The sequence below is a fragment of the Vigna unguiculata genome, chromosome 4 (assembly GCF_037176805.1).
Source record: "Vigna unguiculata cultivar grain cowpea cultivar isolate G323 ecotype 2 chromosome 4, ASM3717680v1, whole genome shotgun sequence".
Classification (NCBI taxonomy): domain Eukaryota; kingdom Viridiplantae; phylum Streptophyta; class Magnoliopsida; order Fabales; family Fabaceae; genus Vigna; species Vigna unguiculata.
Window position 1 is genome coordinate 23,372,775 of NC_140795.1, and position 20,111 is coordinate 23,392,885.

The 20,111-nt window shown below is 33.4% G+C and overlaps 1 long non-coding RNA gene across 1 annotated transcript; it reads left to right on the forward strand.

Annotated features, from left to right (window-relative positions):
- Positions 1-3,731: 3,731 nt before the first annotated feature.
- On the forward strand, positions 3,732-4,333 carry LOC146886957 (uncharacterized). Its single transcript, XR_014994341.1, has 4 exons — positions 3,732-3,852; positions 3,942-3,990; positions 4,075-4,170; positions 4,260-4,333. It is a non-coding gene; the product is annotated as an uncharacterized LOC146886957 (long non-coding RNA).
- The last annotated feature ends 15,778 nt before the right edge of the window (positions 4,334-20,111 follow it).

Below are 20,111 nucleotides of genomic sequence, written 5' to 3' on the forward strand. Positions count from 1 at the left end.
ATTGACCCCCTTTTGGCACCGGGTCTCCTTGGACTGAGGCCTATACCCCTGACTTCCAGCAACTTTTTGGCTTCGAGTCCTATTGGACCGAGGCCTATACCCCTCTTTGGCACCGGTTTTGAGCGAACCGGGGCCTATACCCCTCTTTGGCTTCGGGTATTTGGAGAACCGAGGCCTAAAACTTGACTCTAATAACAAAAATGCCACCGCGCCATTATATGCTTCGGTTTCTGGTCAACCGAGGCATATAAGGCGAGGTAAAATGGGAATTCTGCACTAGTGAAGTTAGTCTCCGCCTCAGTTTTCGTTTTCCTTGATATTGCTCACTTTTAGCTTAGTTTTCATCTTTCATATAGTAAATACATTGTTTTTGCATCATTCCTCAACATTTCCTTTGCTGATTGGATTGTCTTAAGCTCATTTTGACCAATTTGTAGTTGATTTTGGTGTTTTCTGTAAGCAGATTTGAATTTCCCCCCAATTTTGGTTTTTTGATGTCTTCTCCACATTTCTTTTGGTAATTAAAAGTTGTCCAATGGTGTTGATAAAAGTTTTATGCAGTAGTTTATTTCAGCTCTAAATTTTTGGAGTTTTAGCATAGTTTAGTGCTAATATTAGGTCTTAGGTAGCTTGATTTTGAGTTGTAGAGAGTTTTATCAGTGTGAGCTGTTTTCTATTCATATTTTCCCATTAGAAACATGTCAGGATAGTTAGATTAAACTTCCATAGGTTAGCTTAGTACATGCATACACAAAAGGGTCAATTTTGTAGACTAGTCTTGGTTTTAGGTAGTGATTTTTGGTAAATCATTTAGGAGATAGTTTGTGACTTAGGATTAAGTTTTCTTAAGTCATTTTAACCTTGTCTAGGTAGTTTAGTGGTAGTTCTACCCGTGCTTTAGCATAAACTTAGTTTTAGCCTATCTTTAAGGTGTTTTTAGAGGTTTTAGGTAGTGAAATTTTGAGTTTTAGGTAGTATTTCAGTTTTGAGTTGTTCCTTAGGATCCCTGAGTCATTTTAACTTTGTTGAATAGGTCCTTGGTCCTGTTTATACCAGTTTCGCATAATACATTTCAGATTAGAGGAAAAAGGCAAAAAGTCAACTCTTTGTCAACTTTTCAACTTTTCAGCCAAGTTACTACATTCTTTCTTTGTTTTTGTTAGTTTTTCTGTCCTTGGTTTACTTTTTCTGCATAAAAATAGGCCACACAACTTAGTCACACTAATTGAATGAAAGAATAATGAAGTTAGGTATTTAACTAGACTAGAGATTCATAAACTAGCCATACAAGTTAGTCTCCGCCTCAGTTTTCGTTTTCCTTGATATTGCTCACTTTTAGCTTAGTTTTCATCTTTCGTATACTAAATACATTGTTTTTGCATCATTCCTCAACATTTCCTATGTGGATTGGATAGTCTTAAGCTCATTTTGACCAATTTGTAGTTGATTTTGGTGTTTTCTGTAGGCAGATTTGAATTTTCCTCCAATCTTTGTTTTGTGATGTCTTCTCCACATTTCTTTTGGTAATTAAAAGTTGTCGAAGGGTGTTGATAAAAGTTTTATGTAGTAGTTTATTTCAGCACTAAATTTTTGGAGTTTTAGCATAGTTTAGTGCTAATATTAGGTCTTAGGTAGCTAGATTTTGAGCTGTAGTAAGGTTTAGTAGTGTGAGCTGTTTTCTATTCATATTTTCCCATTAGAAACATGTCAGGATAGTTAGATTAAACTTCCATAGGTTAGCTTAGTACATGCATACACAAAAGGGTCAATTTTGTAGACTAGTCTTGGTTTTAGGTAGTGATTTTTGGTAAATCATTTAGGAGATAGTTTGTGACTTAGGATTAAATTTTCTTAAGTCATTTTAACCTTGTCTAGCTAGTTTAGTGGTAGTCCTACCCGTGCTTTAGCATAAACGTAGTTTTAGCGAATCTTAAAGGTGTTTTTAGAGGTTTTAGGTAGTGAAATTTTGAGTTTTAGGTAGGATTTCAGTTTTGAGTTGTTCCTTAGGATCCCTGAGTCATTTTAACTTTGTTAAGTAGGTCCTTGGTCCTGTTCATACCACTTTCGCATAATAGATTTCATATTAGAGGAAAAAGGCAAAAAGTCAACTCTTTGTCCACTTTTCAGCCAAGTTACTGCAGTCTTTCTTTGTTTTTGTTAGTTTTTCTTTCCTTGGTTTACTTTTTCTGCATAAAAATAGGCCACACAACTTAGTCACAGTAATTGAATGAAAAAATAATGAAGTTAGGTATTTAACTAGACTAGAAATTCTTAAACTAGCCATACAAGTTAGTCTCCGCCTCAGTTTTCGTTTTCCTTGATATTGCTCACTTTTAGCTTAGTTTTCATCTTTCATATACTAAATACATTGTTTTTGCATTGTTCCTCAGCATTTCCTTTGCTGATTGGATAGTCTTAAGCTCATTTTAACCAATTTGTAGTTGATTTTATTGTTTTCTGTAGGCAAATTTGAATTTCCCTCCAAATTTTGTTTTGTGATGTCTTCTCCACTTTTCTTTTGGTAATTAAAAGTTGTCCAAGGGCGTTGAAAAAAGTTTTATGCAGTAGTTTATTTCAGCACTAAATTTTTGGAGTTTTAGCATAGTTTAGTGCTAATATTAGGTCTTAGGTAGCTAGATTTTGAGTTGTAGTAAGTTTTAGCAGTGTGAGCTGTTTTCTCACTAACACAAAAAAGGCCTTTAACGTCACTCCAATAACGTCTGCCTAAAAAAAGTCCAACGTTAAAAATGAGCGGTGGTATTTTTGTAAATAATGAGACATTTTTAACGTCTGACGTGGAGCGGGCAGACGTTACTTAACGTCTGTTCAAAAATACCCCGACGTCACTCAAAAAAGGACGTCGGCCCCCAGCTCGACAGACGTCAAGGGACGTCGGACCAGCGCGCGCCGGACGTCACTTAACGTCGGCCCCTCCCACCCCCGACGTCACTTAATGTCGGACATAACACCCCCGACGTTAAGTTTTGCTTTATCTATGCGCGAAAAGCAGAAACCCTCGCGCTGTTCATCGTTTTCGCGAGAGTTCCCGCCGGCGACGCCATTTCCGACCCCCTCCAGGTGAGTTTCGAAAGGTTTTCGCCATCAAACTTGTTGGGGTTTAATTATGGGTTGATTTTACGCGTTTTGAACCGATTATTTTCCGTTTTCATCCCCATTTGCAGCGTTTTGAGATTCGTCCCACTTGCTCTTCGTTCCCATTTGGCCAGCAGTGTGCGGAGACCCTAGACTTCCTCTCAAAGTTCGTCTTTCAATTAGAGGAGGTTAGTTTTTCATTGTATGTATATATTTGTTCATTGTATGTATAGAATTACTTGTATTAATTTATAAATGTCATTATAGTTTTAGTCTTAGACTATTTTTATATTTTATTTAAAATTTTATAATAATATTTGTAAAATTAGTAAATAAAATTATATTTATTATTAGATATATGCATTTTAAATAATTCTCATTGCATTTTATTTTTGAATATTATTGTTGCAGTGTTATTTTATATATGTATATTTATTATACTTATAGTTTCCGTCTATGGATTCATTGAACCTCAAACAATTCAACCTTCGGGAAACTCACCTGACCAAATCAAACTTTATTTGCAAACATGGATGGTTGAGTCAAATAGAGAGATCTACTTTGCGCCATACATTGATTCATAAGTGTTTTTGCTAATAATATTTTGTGAAGTATTATTAATTATTTTGGCTAAGTACTTGTGATTGATGGTAGGTATCATTGGCAACTTTGTCTCATCATTCCAAGACAATGCCTAGTTGTATGGTTTTGTTCATGCCATAGGAAGATTCCACCAGCTTTTAAAAACATGTTACAAGAGTAAGTATTATTTTTTTTTCAATCCTAACCTATGTATCTACTTAGTTATAAAAACTTGTATATGTTTTATGTTTCCAAAATTTCATTAGAATTGTGGGTAAACCTAGAGGCCAACAACTTAAAGTCATATATCCAAAGGTTAGAACTCATTCATTTTAAAGTTATTAATTTCTGTATGTCAACTTATGACTTTGATGTGTTTATTTTATTTGTAATGTTCAGTGTAACAAGCAAGAAGATTCATGGGAATGTGGATATTATGTCATGTCTTGGATAAGAACAATCATTCGAGCTGCAGTTAAAGATGAATGGATAGAGGTAATTATATATATCTTTCACATATTATAAATCATATCAAACTTTAAAGAATGATATTCATACATAATGAAATTGTATTACTTTTTCAGCGATTCAAGAATCCATCACCTCTACCAGATGACATTATCCACACACTAAGACAGGAATGGGCAGCATATCTATTGGAGAGATGGAGTTGATACCACATGAATTAGAACTCGTTTTAAAAACTTTATTGTACAAGAATTTCATGTTGAAACTTTTATTTTGTTGTTATTTATATTAGTTTAGAATATATGTTGAAACTTTAGTTCTATTATATATAACTGTAACTCTAAAATTGTGCTGAAAGTTTTATGAAATTGTTCTGGGAATTTTCTGATTTTCAGGTGTGTGGATATTGTAAAAACAGTCAAATTTTTTAAAAAAAATGGTGCAGTTTCACGTCTGGTGTGCCCTGACAGACGTAATTTAACGTCGGACTGTACCAGGGCCGACGTAATTTAACGTCTGACTGTTGCAGGGCCGACGTTATTTAACGTCTGACAGTCTCTGACAGACGTTAAATTGCTCAGGTTTTTCCCTCTTTCTGGTGCAAAAATTGACGTCTGCTATTACTGGTCCCGACGTTGGATAACGTCGGACTTCCAAAAGGACCGACGTCAAGTGACGTCTGCTATTTTGCTGACGTTATTTTAACGTCACTCGATACGACGTCGGTGTTTGGGCAGACGTCAAAGGTCGAAAATGTCGGACGTTAAAAGGCTTTTTTGTGTTAGTGTCTATTCATATTTTTCCATTAGAAACATGTTAGGATAGTTAGATTAAGCTTCCATACGTGAGCTTAGTACATGCATACACAAAAGGGTCAACTTTTGTAGACTAGTCTTGGTTTTAGGTATTGATTTTTGGTAAATCATTTAGGAGATAGTTTGTGACTTACGATTAAGTTTTCTTAAGTCATTTCAACCTTGGCTATGTAGTTTAGTGGTAGTTCTACCCCTGCTTTAGCATAAACTTAGTTTTAGCCTATCTTTAAGGTGTTTTTAGAGGTTTTAGGTAGTGAAATTTTGAGTTTTACGTAACATTGCAATTTTGAGTTGTTCCTTACGATCCATGAGTCATTTTAACTTTGTTGAGTAGGTCCTTGGTCCTGTTCATACCACTTTCGCATAACAGATTTCAGATTAGAGGAAAAAGGCAAATAGTCAACTCTTGGTTAACTTTTCAGCCACGTTATTGCATTCTTTCTTTGTTTTTCTTAGTTTTTTTGTCCTTGGTTTACTTTTTCTGCATAAAAATAGGCCACACAACTTAGTCACACTAATTGAATGAATAAAATAAAGATGTTAGGTATTTAACGAGACTAGAGATTCATAAACTAGCCGTACAAGTTAGTCTCCGCCTCAGTTTTTGTTTTCCTTGATATTGCTCACTTTTAGCATAGTTTTCATCTTTCATATACTAAATACATTGTGTTTGCATCATTCCTCAACATTTCCTTTGCTGATTGGATAGTCTTAAGCTCATTTTGAAGAATTTGTAGTTGATTTTTGTGTTTTCGATAGGCAGATTTCAATTTCCCTCCAAATTTTGTTTTGTGATGTCTTCTCCACATTTCTTTTGGTAATTAAAAGTTGTTCAAGGGTGTTGATAAAAGTTTTATGTAGTAGTTCTACCCGTGCTTTAGCATAAACTTAGTTTTAGCCTATCTTTAAGGTGTTTTTAGAGGTGTTGGGTAGTGAAATTTTGAGTTTTAGGTAGGATTTCTGTTTAGAGTTGTTCCTTAGGATCCCTTAGTCATTTTAACTTTGTTGAGTAGGTCTTTGGTCCTGTTTATACCAGTTTCGCATAATAGATTTCAGATTAGAGGAAAAACGCGAAAAGTCAACTTTTGGTGAACTCTTGGTCAACTTTTCAGCCAAGTTACTGCATTCTTTCTTGTTTTTGTTAGTTTTTCTGTCCTTGGTTTACTTTTTCTGCATAAAAATAGGCCACACAACTTAGTCACACTAATTGAATGAAAAAATAATGAAGTTAGGTATTTTACTAGACTAGAGATTCATAAACTAGCCACACAAGTTAGTCTCCGCCTCAGTTTTCGTTTTCCTTGATATTGCACACTTTTAGCTTAGTTTTCATCTTTCATGTACTAAATACATGGTTTTTGCATCATTCCTTAACATTTGCTTTGCTGATTAGATAGTCCTAAGCTCATTTTGACCAATTTGTAGTTAATTTTTGTGTTTTCTGTAGCCATATTTGAATTTCCCTCCCAATTTTGTTTTGTGATGTCTTCTCCACATTTCTTTTGTTAATTAAAAGTTGTCCAAGGGTGTTGATAAAGGTTTTATGAAGTAGTTTATTTCAGCTCTAAATTTTTGGAGTTTTAGCATAGTTTAGTGCTAATATTAGGTCTTAGGTAGATAGATTTTGAGCTGTAGTAAGTTTTAGCAGTGTGAACTGTTTTCTATTCATATTTTTCCATTAGAAACATGTTTGGATAGTTAGATTAAACTTCCATACGTGAGCTTAGTACATGCATACACAAAAGGGTCAACTTTTGTAGACTAGTCTTGGTTTTAGGTATTGATTTTTGGTAAATCATTGAGGAGATAGTTTGTGACTTAGGATTAAGCTTTCTTAACTCATTTTAACCTTGGCTATGTATTTTAGCGGTAGTTCTACCCGTGCTTTAGCATAAACTTAGTTTTAGCCTATCTTTAAGGTGTTTTTAGAGGTTTTAGGTAGTGAAATTTTGAGTTTTACGTAGGATTGCAGTTTTGAGCTGTTCCTGAGGATCCCTGAGTCATTTTAACTTTGTTGAGTAGGTCCTTGGTCCTGTTTATACCAGTTTCGCATAATAGATTTTAGATTAGAGGTAAATAGCAAAAAGTCAACTTTTGGTCAACTCTTGGTCAACTTTTCAGCCAAGTTACTGCATTCTTTCTTGTTTTTGTTAGTTTTTTTGTCCTTGGTTTACTTTTTCTGCATAAAAATAGGCCACACAACTTAGTCACACTAATTGAATGAAAAAATAATGAAGTTAGGTATTTAACTAGACTAGAGATTCATAAACTAGCCATACAAGTTAGTCTCCGCCTCAGTTTTCGTTTTCCTTGATATTGCACACTTTTAGCTTAGTTTTCATCTTTCATGTACTAAATACATGGTTTTTGCATCATTCCTCAACATTTCCTTTGCTGATTGGATAGTCCTAAGCTCGTTTTGACCAATTTGTAGTCGATTTTTGTGTTTTCTGTAGCCAGATTTGAATTTCCCTCCCAATTTTGTTTTGTGATGTCTTCTACACATTTCTTTTGGTAATTAAAAGATGTCCAAGGTTGTTGATAAAAGTTTTATGCAGTAGTTTATTTCAGCTCTAAATTTTTGGACTTTTAGCATAGTTTAGTTCTAATATTAGGTCTTAGGTAGCTAAATTTTGAGCTGTAGAGAGTTTTAGCTGTGTGAGTTGTTTTCTATTCATATTTTGCAATTAGAAACATGTTAGGATAGTTAGATTAAGCTTCCATAGGTTAGCTTCGTACATGCATACACAAAAGGGTCAATTTTGTAGACTAGTCTTGGTTTTAGGTAGTGATTTTTGGTCAATCATTTAGGAGATTGTTTCTGACTTAGGATTAAGTTTTCTTAAGTCATTTTAACCTTGTCTAGGTAGTTTAGGGGTAGTTCTACCCGTGCTTTAGCATAAACTTAGTTTTATCCTATCTTTTAGGTGTTTTTAGAGGTTTTAGGTAGTGAAATTTTGAGTTTTAGGTAGGATTGCAGGTTTGAGTTGTTCCTTAGGATCCCTGAGTCATTTTAACTTTGTTGAGTAGGTCCTTGGTACTGTTCATACCACGTTCGCATAATAGATTTCAGATTAGAGGAAAAAGGCAAAAAGTCAACTCTTGGTCCACCATTCAGCCAAGTTACTGCATTCTTTCTTTGTTTTTGTTAGTTTTTCTGTCCTTGGTTTACTTTTTCTCCATAAAAATAGGCCACACAACTTAGTCACACTAATTGAATGAAAAAATAATGAAGTTAGGTATTTAACTAGACTAGACATTCATAAACTAGCCATACAAGTTACTCTCCGCCTCAGTTTTCGTTTTCCTTGATATTGCTCACTTTTAGCTTAGTTTTCATCTTTCATATACTAAATACATGTTTCTGCATCACTCCTCAACATTTCCTTTGTCGATTGGATAGTCTTAAGTTCATTTTGACCAATTTATAGTTGACTTTTGTGTTTTCTGTAGGCAAATTTGAATTTCCCTCCAAATTTTGTTTTGTGATGTCTTCTGCACCTTTCTTTTGGTAATTAAAAGTTGTCCAAGGGTGTTGATAAAAGTTTTATGCAGTACTTTATTTCAACTCTAAATTTTTAGAGTTTTAGCATAGTTTAATGATAATATTAGGTCTTTGGTAGCTAGATTTTGAGCTGTAGTAAGTTTTAGCAGTGTGAGTTATTTTCTATTCATATTTTGCCATTAGAAAGATGTTAGGATAGTTAGATTAAACTTTCAGAGGGTAGCGAAGTACATGCATACACAAAAGGGTCAATTTTGTACACTAGTCTTGGTTTTAGGTAGTGATTTTTGGTAAATCATTTAGGAGATAGTTTGTGACTTAGGATTAAGTTTTCTTAAGTGATTTTAACCTTGTCTAGGTAGTTTAGTGGTAGTTCTACCAGCGCTTTAGCATAAACTTAGTTTTAGCCTATCTTTAAGGTGTTTTTAGAGGTTTTGGGTAGTCAAATTTGGAGTTTTAGATAGAATTTCAGTTTTGAGTTGTTCCTTAGGATCCCTGAGTCATTTTAACTTTATTGAGTAGGTCCTTGGTCCGGATTATACCAGTTTCGCATAATAGATTTCAGATTAGAGGAAAAACGCAAAAAGTCAACTCTTGGCAAACTTTTCAGCCAAGTTACTGCATTCTTTCTTGTTTCTGTTAGTTTTTCTGTCCTTGGTTTACTTTTTCTGCATAAAAATAGGCCACACAACTTACTCACACTAATTGAATGAAAAAATAATGATGTTAGGTATTTAACTAGACTCGAGATTCATAAACTAGCCATACAAGTTAGTCTCCGCCTCAGTTTTCGTTTCCCTTGATATTGCTCACTTTTAGCTTAGTTTTCATCTTTCATATACTAAATACATTGTTTTTGCATCATTCCTCAACATTTCCTTTGCTGATTGGACCGTCTTAAGCTCATTTTGACCAATTTGTAGTTGTTTTTTGTGTTTTCCGTAGGCAGATTTGAATTTCCCTCCAAATTTTGTGTTGTGATGTCTTCTCCACATTTCTTTTGGTAATTAAAAGTTGTGCAAGGGTGTTGATAAATGTTTTATGCAGTAGTTTATTGTAGCTCTAAATTTTTGGAGTTTTAGCATAGTTTAGTGCTAATATTAGGTCTTAGGTAGCTAGATTTTGAGTTGTAGTAAGTTTTAGCAGTGTGAGCTGTTTTCTATTCATATTTTTCCATTAGAAACATCTTAGGATAGTTAGATTAAACTTCCATAGGTTAGCTTAGTACATGCATACACAAAAGCGTCAATTTTGTAGACTAGTCTTAGTTTTAGGTAGTGATTTTTAGTAAATCATTTAGAAGATAGTTTGACTCTTAGGATTAAGTTTTCTTAAACCTTGGCTATGTAGTTTAGTGGTAGTTCTACCCGTGCTTTAGCATAAACTTAGTTTTAGCTTATCTGTACGGTGTTTTTAGAGGTTTTAGGTAGTGAAATTTTGAGTTTTAGATAGGATTTCAATTTTGAGTTCATCCTTAGGTTCACTGAGTCATTTTAACTTTGTTGAGTAGGTCCTTGGTCCTGTTTATACCACTTTCTCATAATAGATTTCAGATTAGAGGAAAAAATGCAAAAAGTCAACTTTTGGTCAACTTTTCAGCCAAGTTATTGCATTCTTTCTTGTTTCTGTTAGTTTTTCTGTCCTTGGTTTACTTTTTCTGCATAAAAATAGGCCACACAACTTAGTCACACTAATTGAATGAAAAAATAATGAAGTTAAGTATTTAACTAGACTAGAGATTCATAAACTAGCCATACAAGTTATTCTCCGCCTCAGTTTTCGTTTTCCTTGATATTGCTCACTTTTAGCTTAGTTTTCATCTTTAATATACTAAATACATTGTTTTTGCATCATTCCTCAACGTTTCCTTTGCTGATTCGATAGTCTTAAGCTCATTTTGAACAATTTGTAGTTGATTTTTGTGTTTTCGATAGGCAGATTTCAATTTCCCTCCAAATTTTGTTTTGTGATGTCTTCTCCACATTTTTTTTGGTAATTAAAAGTTTTCCAAGTGTGTTGATAAAAGTTTTATGCAGTAGTTTATTTCAGCTCTAAATTTTTGGAGTTTTAGCATAGTTTAGTGCTAATATTAGGTCTTAGGTAGCTAGATTTTGAGTTGTAGTATGTTTTAGCAGTGTGAGCTGTTTTCTATTCATATTTTGCCATTAGAAACATGTTAGGATAGTTAGATTAAACTTCCATAGGTTAGCTTAGTACATGCATACACAAAAGCGTCAACTTTGTAGACTAGTCTTGGTTTTAGGTAGTGATTTTTGGTAAATCATTTAGGAGATAGTTTGTCTCTTAGGATTAAGTTTTCTTAAGTCATTTTAACCTTGTCTAGGTAGTTTAGTGGTAGTTCTTCACGTGCTTTAGCATAAACTTAGTTTTAGCCTATCTTTTAGGTGTTTTTAGAGCTTTTAGGTAGTGAAATTTTAAGTTTTAGGTAGGATTTCAATTTTGAGTTGTTCCTTAAGATCCTAGAGTCATTTTAACTTTGTTGAGTAGGTCCTTGGTCCTGTTTATACCAGTTTCGCATAATAGATTTCATATTAGAGGAAAAAGGCAAAAAGTCCACTTTTTGTCAACTTTTGGTCAACTTTTCAGCCAAGTTACTGCATTCTTTCTTTGTTTTTGTTAGTTTTTTTGTCCTTGGTTTACTTTTACTGCATAAAAATAGGCCACACAACTTAGTTACACTAATTGAATGAAAAAATAATGAAGTTAAGTATTTAACTAGACTAGAGATTCATAAACTAGCCATACAAGTTATTCTCCGCTTCAGTTTTCGTTTTCCTTGATATTGCTCACTTTTAGCTTAGTTTTCATCTTTAATATACTAAATACATTGTTTTTGCATCATTCCTCAACATTTCCTTTGCTGATTGAATAGTCTTAAGCTCATTTTGACCAATTTGTAGTTGATTTTTGTGTTTTTTGCAGGCAGATTTGAAATTGCCTCCAAATTTTGTTTTGTCATGTCTTCTCCACATTTCTTTTGGTAATTAAAAGTTGTCCAAGGGTGTTGACAAAAGTTTTATGCAGTAGTTTACTTCAGCTCTAAATTTATAGAGTTTTAGCATAGTTTAATGCTAATATTAGGTCTAAGGTAGCTAGATTTTAAGCTGTAGTAAGTTTTAGCAGTGTGAGTTGTTTTCTATTCATATTTTGCCATTAGAAACATGTTAGGATAGTTAGATTAAACTTCCATAGGTTAGCTTAGTACATGCATACACAAAAGGGTAAACTTTGTAGACTAGTCTTGGTTTTAGGTAGGGATTTTTCGTAAATCATTTAGGAGATAGTTTGTGACTTAGGATTAAATATTTTTAAGTCATTTTAACCTTGTCTAGGTAGTTTAGTGGTAGTTCTACCAGTGCTTTAGCATAAACTTAGTTTTAGCCTATCTTTAAGGTGTTTTTAGAGGTTTTAGGTAGTGTAATTTTGAGTTTTAGGTAGGATTTCAGTTTTGAGTTGTTCCTTAGGATCCCTGAGTCATTTTAACTTTGTTGAGTATGTCCTTTGTCCTGATTATACCAGTTTCGCATAATAGATTTCAGATTAGAGGAAAAAGGCAAAAAGTCAACTCTTGGTCAACTTTTCAACTTTTCAACCAAGTTACTGCTTTCTTTTTTTATTTTTGTTAGGTTTTTTGTCCTTTTTTACTTTTTCTGCATAAAAATAGGCCACACAACTTAGCCACACTAATTGAATGAAAAAGTAATGAAGTTAGGTATTTAACTAGACTAGAGATTCATAAACTAGCCATACAAGTTAGTCTCCGCCTAAGTTTTCGTTTTCCTTGATATCGCTCACTTTTAGCTTAGTTTTCATCTTTCATATACTAAATACATTGTTTTTGCATCATTCCTCAACATTTCCTTTGCTGATTGGACAGTCTTAAGCTCATTTTGAACAATTTGTAGTTGATTTTTGTGTTTTCTGTAGGCAGATTTTAATTCCCCTCCAAATTTTATTTTGTGATGTCTTCTCCACATTGATTTTGGTAATTAAAAGTTGTCCAAGGGTGTTGATAAAAGTTTTATGCAGTAGTTTATTTCAGCTCTAAATTTTTAAAATTTCAGCATAGTTTAGTGCTAATATTAGGTCTTAGGTAGCTACATTTTGAGCTGTAGTAAGTTTTAGCAGTGTGAGCTGTTTTCTATTCATATTTGGCCATTAGAAACATGTTAGGATAGTTAGATTAAACTTCCATAGGTTAGCTTATTACATGCATACACAAAAGGGTTAATTTTGTAGACTAGTCTTGGTTTTAGGTAGTGATTTTTTGTAAATCATTTAGGAGATAGTTTGTGACTTAGGATTAATTTTTCTTAAGTCATTTTAACCTTGTCTAGGTAGTTTAGTGGTACTTCTACCCGTGCTTTAGCATAAACTTAGTTTTAGCCTATCTTTAAGGTGTTTTTAGTGGTTTTAGGTAGTGAAATTTTGAGTTTTAGGTAGGATTTCAGTTTTGAGTTGTTCCTTAGGATCCCTAAGTCATTTAAACTTTGATGAGTAGGTTTTTGGTCATGTTTATACCAGTTTCACATAATAGATTTCAGATTAGAGGAAAAAGGCCAAAAGTCAACTCTTGGTCAACTTTTCAACTTTTCAGCCAAGTTACTGCATTCTTTCTTTGTTTTTGTTAGTTTTTCTGTCCTTGGTTTACTTTTTCTGCATAAAAATAGGCCACACAACTTAGTCACACTAATTGGATGAAAAAATAATGAAGTTAGGTACTTAACTAGATTAGAGATTCAAAAACTACCCATACAAGTTAGTTTCCGCCTCAGTTTTCGTTTTCCTTGATATTGCTCACTTTGAGCTTAGTTTTCATCTTTCATATACTAAATACATTGTTTTTGCATCATTCCTCAACATTTCCTATGCTGATTGGATAGTCTTAACCTCATTTTGACCAATTTGTAGTTGATTTTTGTGTTTTCTACAGGCAGATTTGAATTTCCCTCCAAATTTTATTTTGCGATGTCTGCTCCACATTTCTTTTGGTAATTAAGAGTTGTCGAAGGGTGTTGATAAATGTTTTATGCAGTAGTTTATTTCAGCTCTAAATTTTTAGAGTTTTAGCATAGTTTAGTGCTAATATTTTGTGTTAGGTAGCTACATTTTGAGCTGTAGTAAATTTTAGTAGTGTGAGCTGTTTTCTATTTATATTTTGCCATTAGAAACATGTTAGGATAGTTAGATTAAGCTTCCATAGGTTAGCTTAGTACATGCATACACAAAAGGGTTCATTTTGTAGACTAGTCTTGGTTTTAGGTAGTAATTTTTGGTAAATCATTTAGGAGATACTTTGTGACTTAGGATTAAGTTTTCTTAAGTCATTTCAACCTTGTCTAGGTAGTTTAGTGGTAGTTCTACCCGTGCTTTAGCATAAACTTAGTTTCAGCCTATCTTTAAGGTGTTTTTAGAGGTTTTTGGTAGTGAAATTTTGAGTTTTAGGTAGGATTTCAGTTTTGAGTTGTTCCTTAGGATCTCTGAGTCATTTTAACTTTGTTGAGTAGGTCCTTGGTCCTGTTTATACCAATTTCGCATAATAGATTTCAGATTAGTGGAAAAAGGCAAAAAGTCAACTCTTGGTCAACTTTTCAGCCAAGTTACTGCATTCTTTCTTTGTTTTTGTTAGTTTTTCTGTCCTTGGTTTACTTTTTCTGCATAAGAATAGGCCACACAACTTAGTCACACTAATTGAATGAAAAAATAATAAAGTTAGGTATTTAACTAGACTAGAGATTCATAAACTAGCCATACAAGTTAATCTCCGCCTCAGTTTTCGTTTTCCTTGATATTGCTCACCTTTAGCTTAGTTTTCATCTTTCATATACTAAATACATTGTTTTTGCATCATTCCTCAACATTTCCTTTGCTGATTGGACCGTCTTAAGCTCATTTTGACCAATTTGTAATTGATTTTTGTGTTTTCTGTACGCAGATTTGAATTTCCCTCCAAATTTGTTTTGTGATGTCTTCTCGACATTTCTTTTGGGAATTAAAAGTTGTCCAAGGGTGTTGATAAAAATTTTACGCAGTAGTTTATTTCAGCTCTAAATTTTTGGAGTTTTAGCATAGGTTAGTGATAATATTAGGTCTTAGGTAGCTACATTTTGAGCTGTAGTAAGTTTTAGCAGTGTGAGTTGTTTTCTATTCATATTTTGCCATTAGAAACATGTTAGGATAGTTATATTAAGCTTCCATAGGTTAGCTTAGTACACAAAAGGGTTCATTTTGTAGACTGGTCTTGGTTTTAGGTAGTGATTTTTGGTAAATCATTTAGGAGATAGTTTGTGACTTAGAATTAAGTTTTCTTGAGTCATTTCAACCTTGTCTAGGTAGTTTAGTGGTAGTTCTACCCGTGCTTTACCATAAACTTAGTTTCAGCCTATCTTTAAGGTGTTTTTAGAGGTTTTAGGTAGTGAAACTTAGAGTTTTAGGTAGGATTTCCGTTTTGAGTTGTTCCTTAGGATCCTGGAGTCATTTTAACTTTGTTGAGTAGGTCCTTGGTCCTGTTTATACCAGTTTCGCATAATAGATTTCAGATTAGAGGAAAAAGGGAAAAAGTCAACTCTTGGTCAACTCTTCAGCCAAGTTACTGCATTCTTTCTTTGTTTTTGTTAGTTTTTCTGTCCTTGGTTTACTTTTTCTGCATAAAAATAGGCCACACAACTTAGTCACATTAATTGAAAGAAAAAATAATGAAGTTAGGTATTTTACTAGACTAGAGATTCATAAACTACCCATACAATTTAGTCTCCGCCTCAGTTTTCGTTTTCCTTGATATTGCTCACTTTTAGCTTAGTTTTCATCTTTCATATACTAAATACATTGTTTTTGCATCATTCCTCAACATTTCCTTTGCTGATTGGACCGTCTTAAGCTCATTTTGACCAATTTGTAATTGATTTTTGTGTTTTCTGTACGCAGATTTGAATTTCCCTCCAAATTTGTTTTGTGATGTCTTCTCGACATTTCTTTTGGGAATTAAAAGTTGTCCAAGGGTGTTGATAAAAATTTTACGCAGTAGTTTATTTCAGCTCTAAATTTTTGGAGTTTTAGGATAGTTTAGTGCTAATATTAGGTCTTAGGTAGCTGGATTTTGAGCTGTAGTATGTTTTAGGAGTGTGAGCTATTTTCTATTCATATTATGCCATTAGAAACATCTTAGGATAGTTATATTAAGCTTCCATAGGTTAGCTTAGTACATGCATACACAAAAGGGTCAATTTTGTAGATTAGTCTTGGTTTTAGGCAGTGATTTTTGGTAAATCATTTAGGAGATAGTTTGTGACTTAGGATTAAGTTTTCTTAAGTCATTTAAACCTTGTCTACGTAGTTTAGTGGTAGTTCTACCCGTGCTTTAGCATAAACATAGTTTCAGCCTATCTTTAAGGTGTTTTTAGAGGTTTTAGGTAGTGAAACTTTGAGTTTTAGGTAGGATTTCAGTTTTGAGTTGTTCCTTAGGATCTCTGAGTCATTTTAACTTTGTTGAGTAGGTCCTTGGTCCTGTTTATACCAATTTCGCATAATAGATTTCAGATTAGAGGAAAAAGGCAAAAAGTCAACTCTTGGTCAACTTTTCAGCCAAGTTACTGCATTCTTTCTTTGTTTTTGTTAGTTTTTCTATCCTTGGTTTACTTTTTCTGCATAAGAATAGGCCACACAACTTAGTCACACTAATTGAATGAAAAAATAATAAAGTTAGGTATTTAACTAGACTAGAGATTCATAAACTAGCCATACAAGTTAATCTCCGCCTCAGTTTTCGTTTTCCTTGATATTGCTCACCTTTAGCTTAGTTTTCATCTTTCATATACTAAATACATTGTTTTTGCATCATTCCTCAACATTTCCTTCGCTGATTAGATAGTCTTAAGCTCATTTTGTCCAATTTGTAGTTGATTTGTGTGTTTTCTGTACGCAGATTTGAATTTCCCTCCAAATTTGTTTTGTGATGTCTTCTCCACATTTCTTTTGGTAATTTAAAGTTGTCCAAGGGTGTTGATAAAAGCTGTATGCAGTAGTTTATTTCAGCTCTATATTTTTAGAGTTTTAACATAGTTTAGTGCTAATATTAGGTCTTAGGTAGCTGGATTTTGAGTTGTAGTAAGTTTTAGCAGTGTGAGCTGTTTTCTATGCATATTTTGCCATTAGATACATGTTAGGATAGTTAGATTAAAATTGCATAGGTTAGCTTAGTACATGCATACACAAAAGGGTCAATTTTGTAGACTAGTCTTGGTTTTAGGTAGTGATTTTTGGTAAATCATTTAGGAGATAGTTTGTGACTTAGGATTAAGTTTTCTTAAGTCATTTTAACCTTGTCTAGGTAGTTTAGTGGTAGTTCTACCCGTGCTTTAGCATAAACTTAGTCTTAGCCTATCTTTAAGGTGTTTTTAGAGGTTTTTGGTAGTGAAATTTTGAGTTTTAGGTAGGATTTCAGTTTTGAGTTGTTCCTTAGGATCCCTGAGTCATTTTAACTTTGTTGAGCATGTCCTTGGTCCTGTTTATACCAGTTTCGCATAATAGATTTCATATTAGAGGAAAAAGGCAAAAAGTCAACTCCTGGCCAACTTTTCATCTTTTCAGCCAAGTTACTGCATTCTTTCTTTGTTTTTGTTAGTTTTTTTTCCTTCCCTTACTTTTTCTGCATAAAAATAGGCCACACAACTTAGTCACACTAATTGAATGAAAAAGTAATGAAGTTAGGTATTTAACTAGACTAGAGATTCATAAACTAGCCATACAATTTAGTCTCCGCCTCAGTTTTCGTTTTCCTTGATATTGCTCACTTTTAGCTTAGTTTTCATCTTTCATATACTAAATACATTGTTTTTGCATCATTCCTCAACATTTCCTTTGCTGATTGGATAGTCTTAAGCTCATTTTGACCAATTTGTACTTGATTTCTGTGTTTTCAGTAGGCAGAATTGAATTTCCCTCCAAATTTTGTTTTGTGATGTCTTCTCCACATTTCTTTTGGTAATTAAAAGTTGTCCAAGAGTGTTGATAAAAGTTTTATGCAGTAGTTTACTTCAACTCTAAATTTTTGGAGTTTTAGCATAGGTTAGTCCTAATATTAGGTCTTAGGTAGCTAGATTTTGAGCTGTAGTAAGTTTTAGCAGTGTGAGCTCTTTTCTATTCATATTTTGCCATTAGAAACATGTTAGGATAGTTAGATTAAACTTCCGTAGGTTAGCTTAGTAGATGCATACACAAAAGGGTAGGTAGTGATTTTTGGTAAATCATTTAGGAGATAGTTTGTGACGTAGGATTATGTTTTCTTAAGTCATTTTAACCTTGTCTAGGTAGTTTAGTGGTAGTTCTACCCGTGCTTTAGGATAAACTTAGTTTTAGCCTATCTTTCAGGTGTTTTTAGAGGTTTTAGGTAGTGAAATTTTGAGTTTTAGGTAGGATTTCAATTTTGAGTTGTTCCTCAGGATCCCTGAGTCATTTTAACTTTGTTGAGCATGTCCTCGGTCCTGTTTATACCAGTTTCGCATAATACATTTCGGATTAGAGGAAAAAGGAAAAAGGTCAACTCTTGGTCAACTCCTGGTCAACTTTTCAGCCAAGTTACTGCTTTCTTTCTTTGTTCTTGTTAGTTTTTCTGTCCTTGGTTTACTTTATATGCATAAAAATAGGCCACACAACTTAGTCTCACTAATTGAATGAAAAAGTAATGAAGTTAGGTATTTAACTAGACTAGAGATTCATAAACTAGCCATACAAGTTACTCTCCGCCTCAGTTTTCATTTTCCTTGATATTGCTCACTTTTAGCTTAGTTTTCATCTTTCATATACTAAATACATTGTTTTTGCATCATTCCTCAACATTTCCTTTGCTGATTGGATAGTCTTAAGCTCATTTTGACCAATTTGTAGTTGATTTTTGTGTTTTCTGTAGCCAGATTTGAATTTCCCTCCAAATTTTGTTTTCTGATGTCTTCTCCACATTTCTTTTGGTAATTAAAAGTAGTCCAAGAGTGTTGATAAAATTTTTATGCATTAGTTTTTTTCAGCTCTAAATTTTTGGAGTTTTAGCATAGGTTAGTGATAATATTAGGTCTTAGGTAGCTACATTTTGAGCTGTAGTAAGTTTTAGCAGTGTGAGTTGTTTTCTATTCATATTTTGCCATTAGAAACATGTTAGGATAGTTATATTAAGCTTCCATAGGTTAGCTTAGTACACAAAAGGGTTCATTTTGTAGACTGGTCTTGGTTTTAGGTAGTGATTTTTGGTAAATCATTTAGGAGATAGTTTGTGACTTAGAATTAAGTTTTCTTGCGTCATTTCAACCTTGTCTAGGTAGTTTAGTGGTAGTTCTACCCGTGCTTTACCATAAACTTAGTTTCAGCCTATCTTTAAGGTGTTTTTAGAGGTTTTAGGTAGTGAAACTTAGAGTTTTAGGTAGGATTTCCGTTTTGAGTTGTTCCTTAGGATCCTGGAGTCATTTTAACTTTGTTGAGTAGGTCCTTGGTCCTGTTTATACCAGTTTCGCATAATAGATTTCAGATTAGAGGAAAAAGGGAAAAAGTCAACTCTTGGTCAACTCTTCAGCCAAGTTACTGCATTCTTTCTTTGTTTTTGTTAGTTTTTCTGTCCTTGGTTTACTTTTTCTGCATAAAAATAGGCCACACAACTTAGTCACATTAATTGAAAGAAAAAATAATGAAGTTAGGTATTTTACTAGACTAGAGATTCATAAACTACCCATACAATTTAGTCTCCGCCTCAGTTTTCGTTTTCCTTGATATTGCTCACTTTTAGCTTAGTTTTCATCTTTCATATACTAAATACATTGTTTTTGCATCATTCCTCAACATTTCCTTTGCTGATTGAACCGTCTTAAGCTCATTTTGACCAATTTGTAATTGATTTTTGTGTTTTCTGTACGCAGATTTGAATTTCCCTCCAAATTTGTTTTGTGATGTCTTCTCGACATTTTTTTTGGGAATTAAAAGTTGTCCAAGGGTGTTGAAAAAAATTTTACGCAGTAGTTTATTTCAGCTCTAAATTTTTGGAGTTTTAGCATAGTTTAGTGCTAATATTAGGTCTTAGGTAGCTGGATTTTGAGCTGTAGTATGTTTTAGGAGTGTGAGCTATTTTCTATTCATATTATGCCATTAGAAACATCTTAGGATAGTTATATTAAGCTTCCATAGGTTAGCTTAGTACATGCATACACAAAAGGGTCAATTTTGTAGACTAGTCTTGGTTTTAGGCAGTGATTTTTGGTAAATCATTTAGGAGATAGTTTGTGACTTAGGATTAAGTTTTCTTAAGTCATTTTAACCTTGTCTAGGTAGTTTAGTGGTAGTTCTACCCGTGCTTTAGCATAAACATAGTTTCAGCCTATCTTTAAGGTGTTTTTAGAGGTTTTAGGTAGTGAAACTTTGAGTTTTAGGTAGGATTTCAGTTTTGAGTTGTTCCTTAGGATCTCTGAGTCATTTTAACTTTGTTGAGTAGGTCCTTGGTCCTGTTTATACCAATTTCGCTTAATAGATTTCAGATTAGAGGAAAAAGGCAAAAAGTCAACTCTTGGTCAACTTTTCAGCCAAGTTACTGCATTCTTTCTTTGTTTTTGTTAGTTTTTCTATCCTTGGTTTACTTTTTCTGCATAAGAATA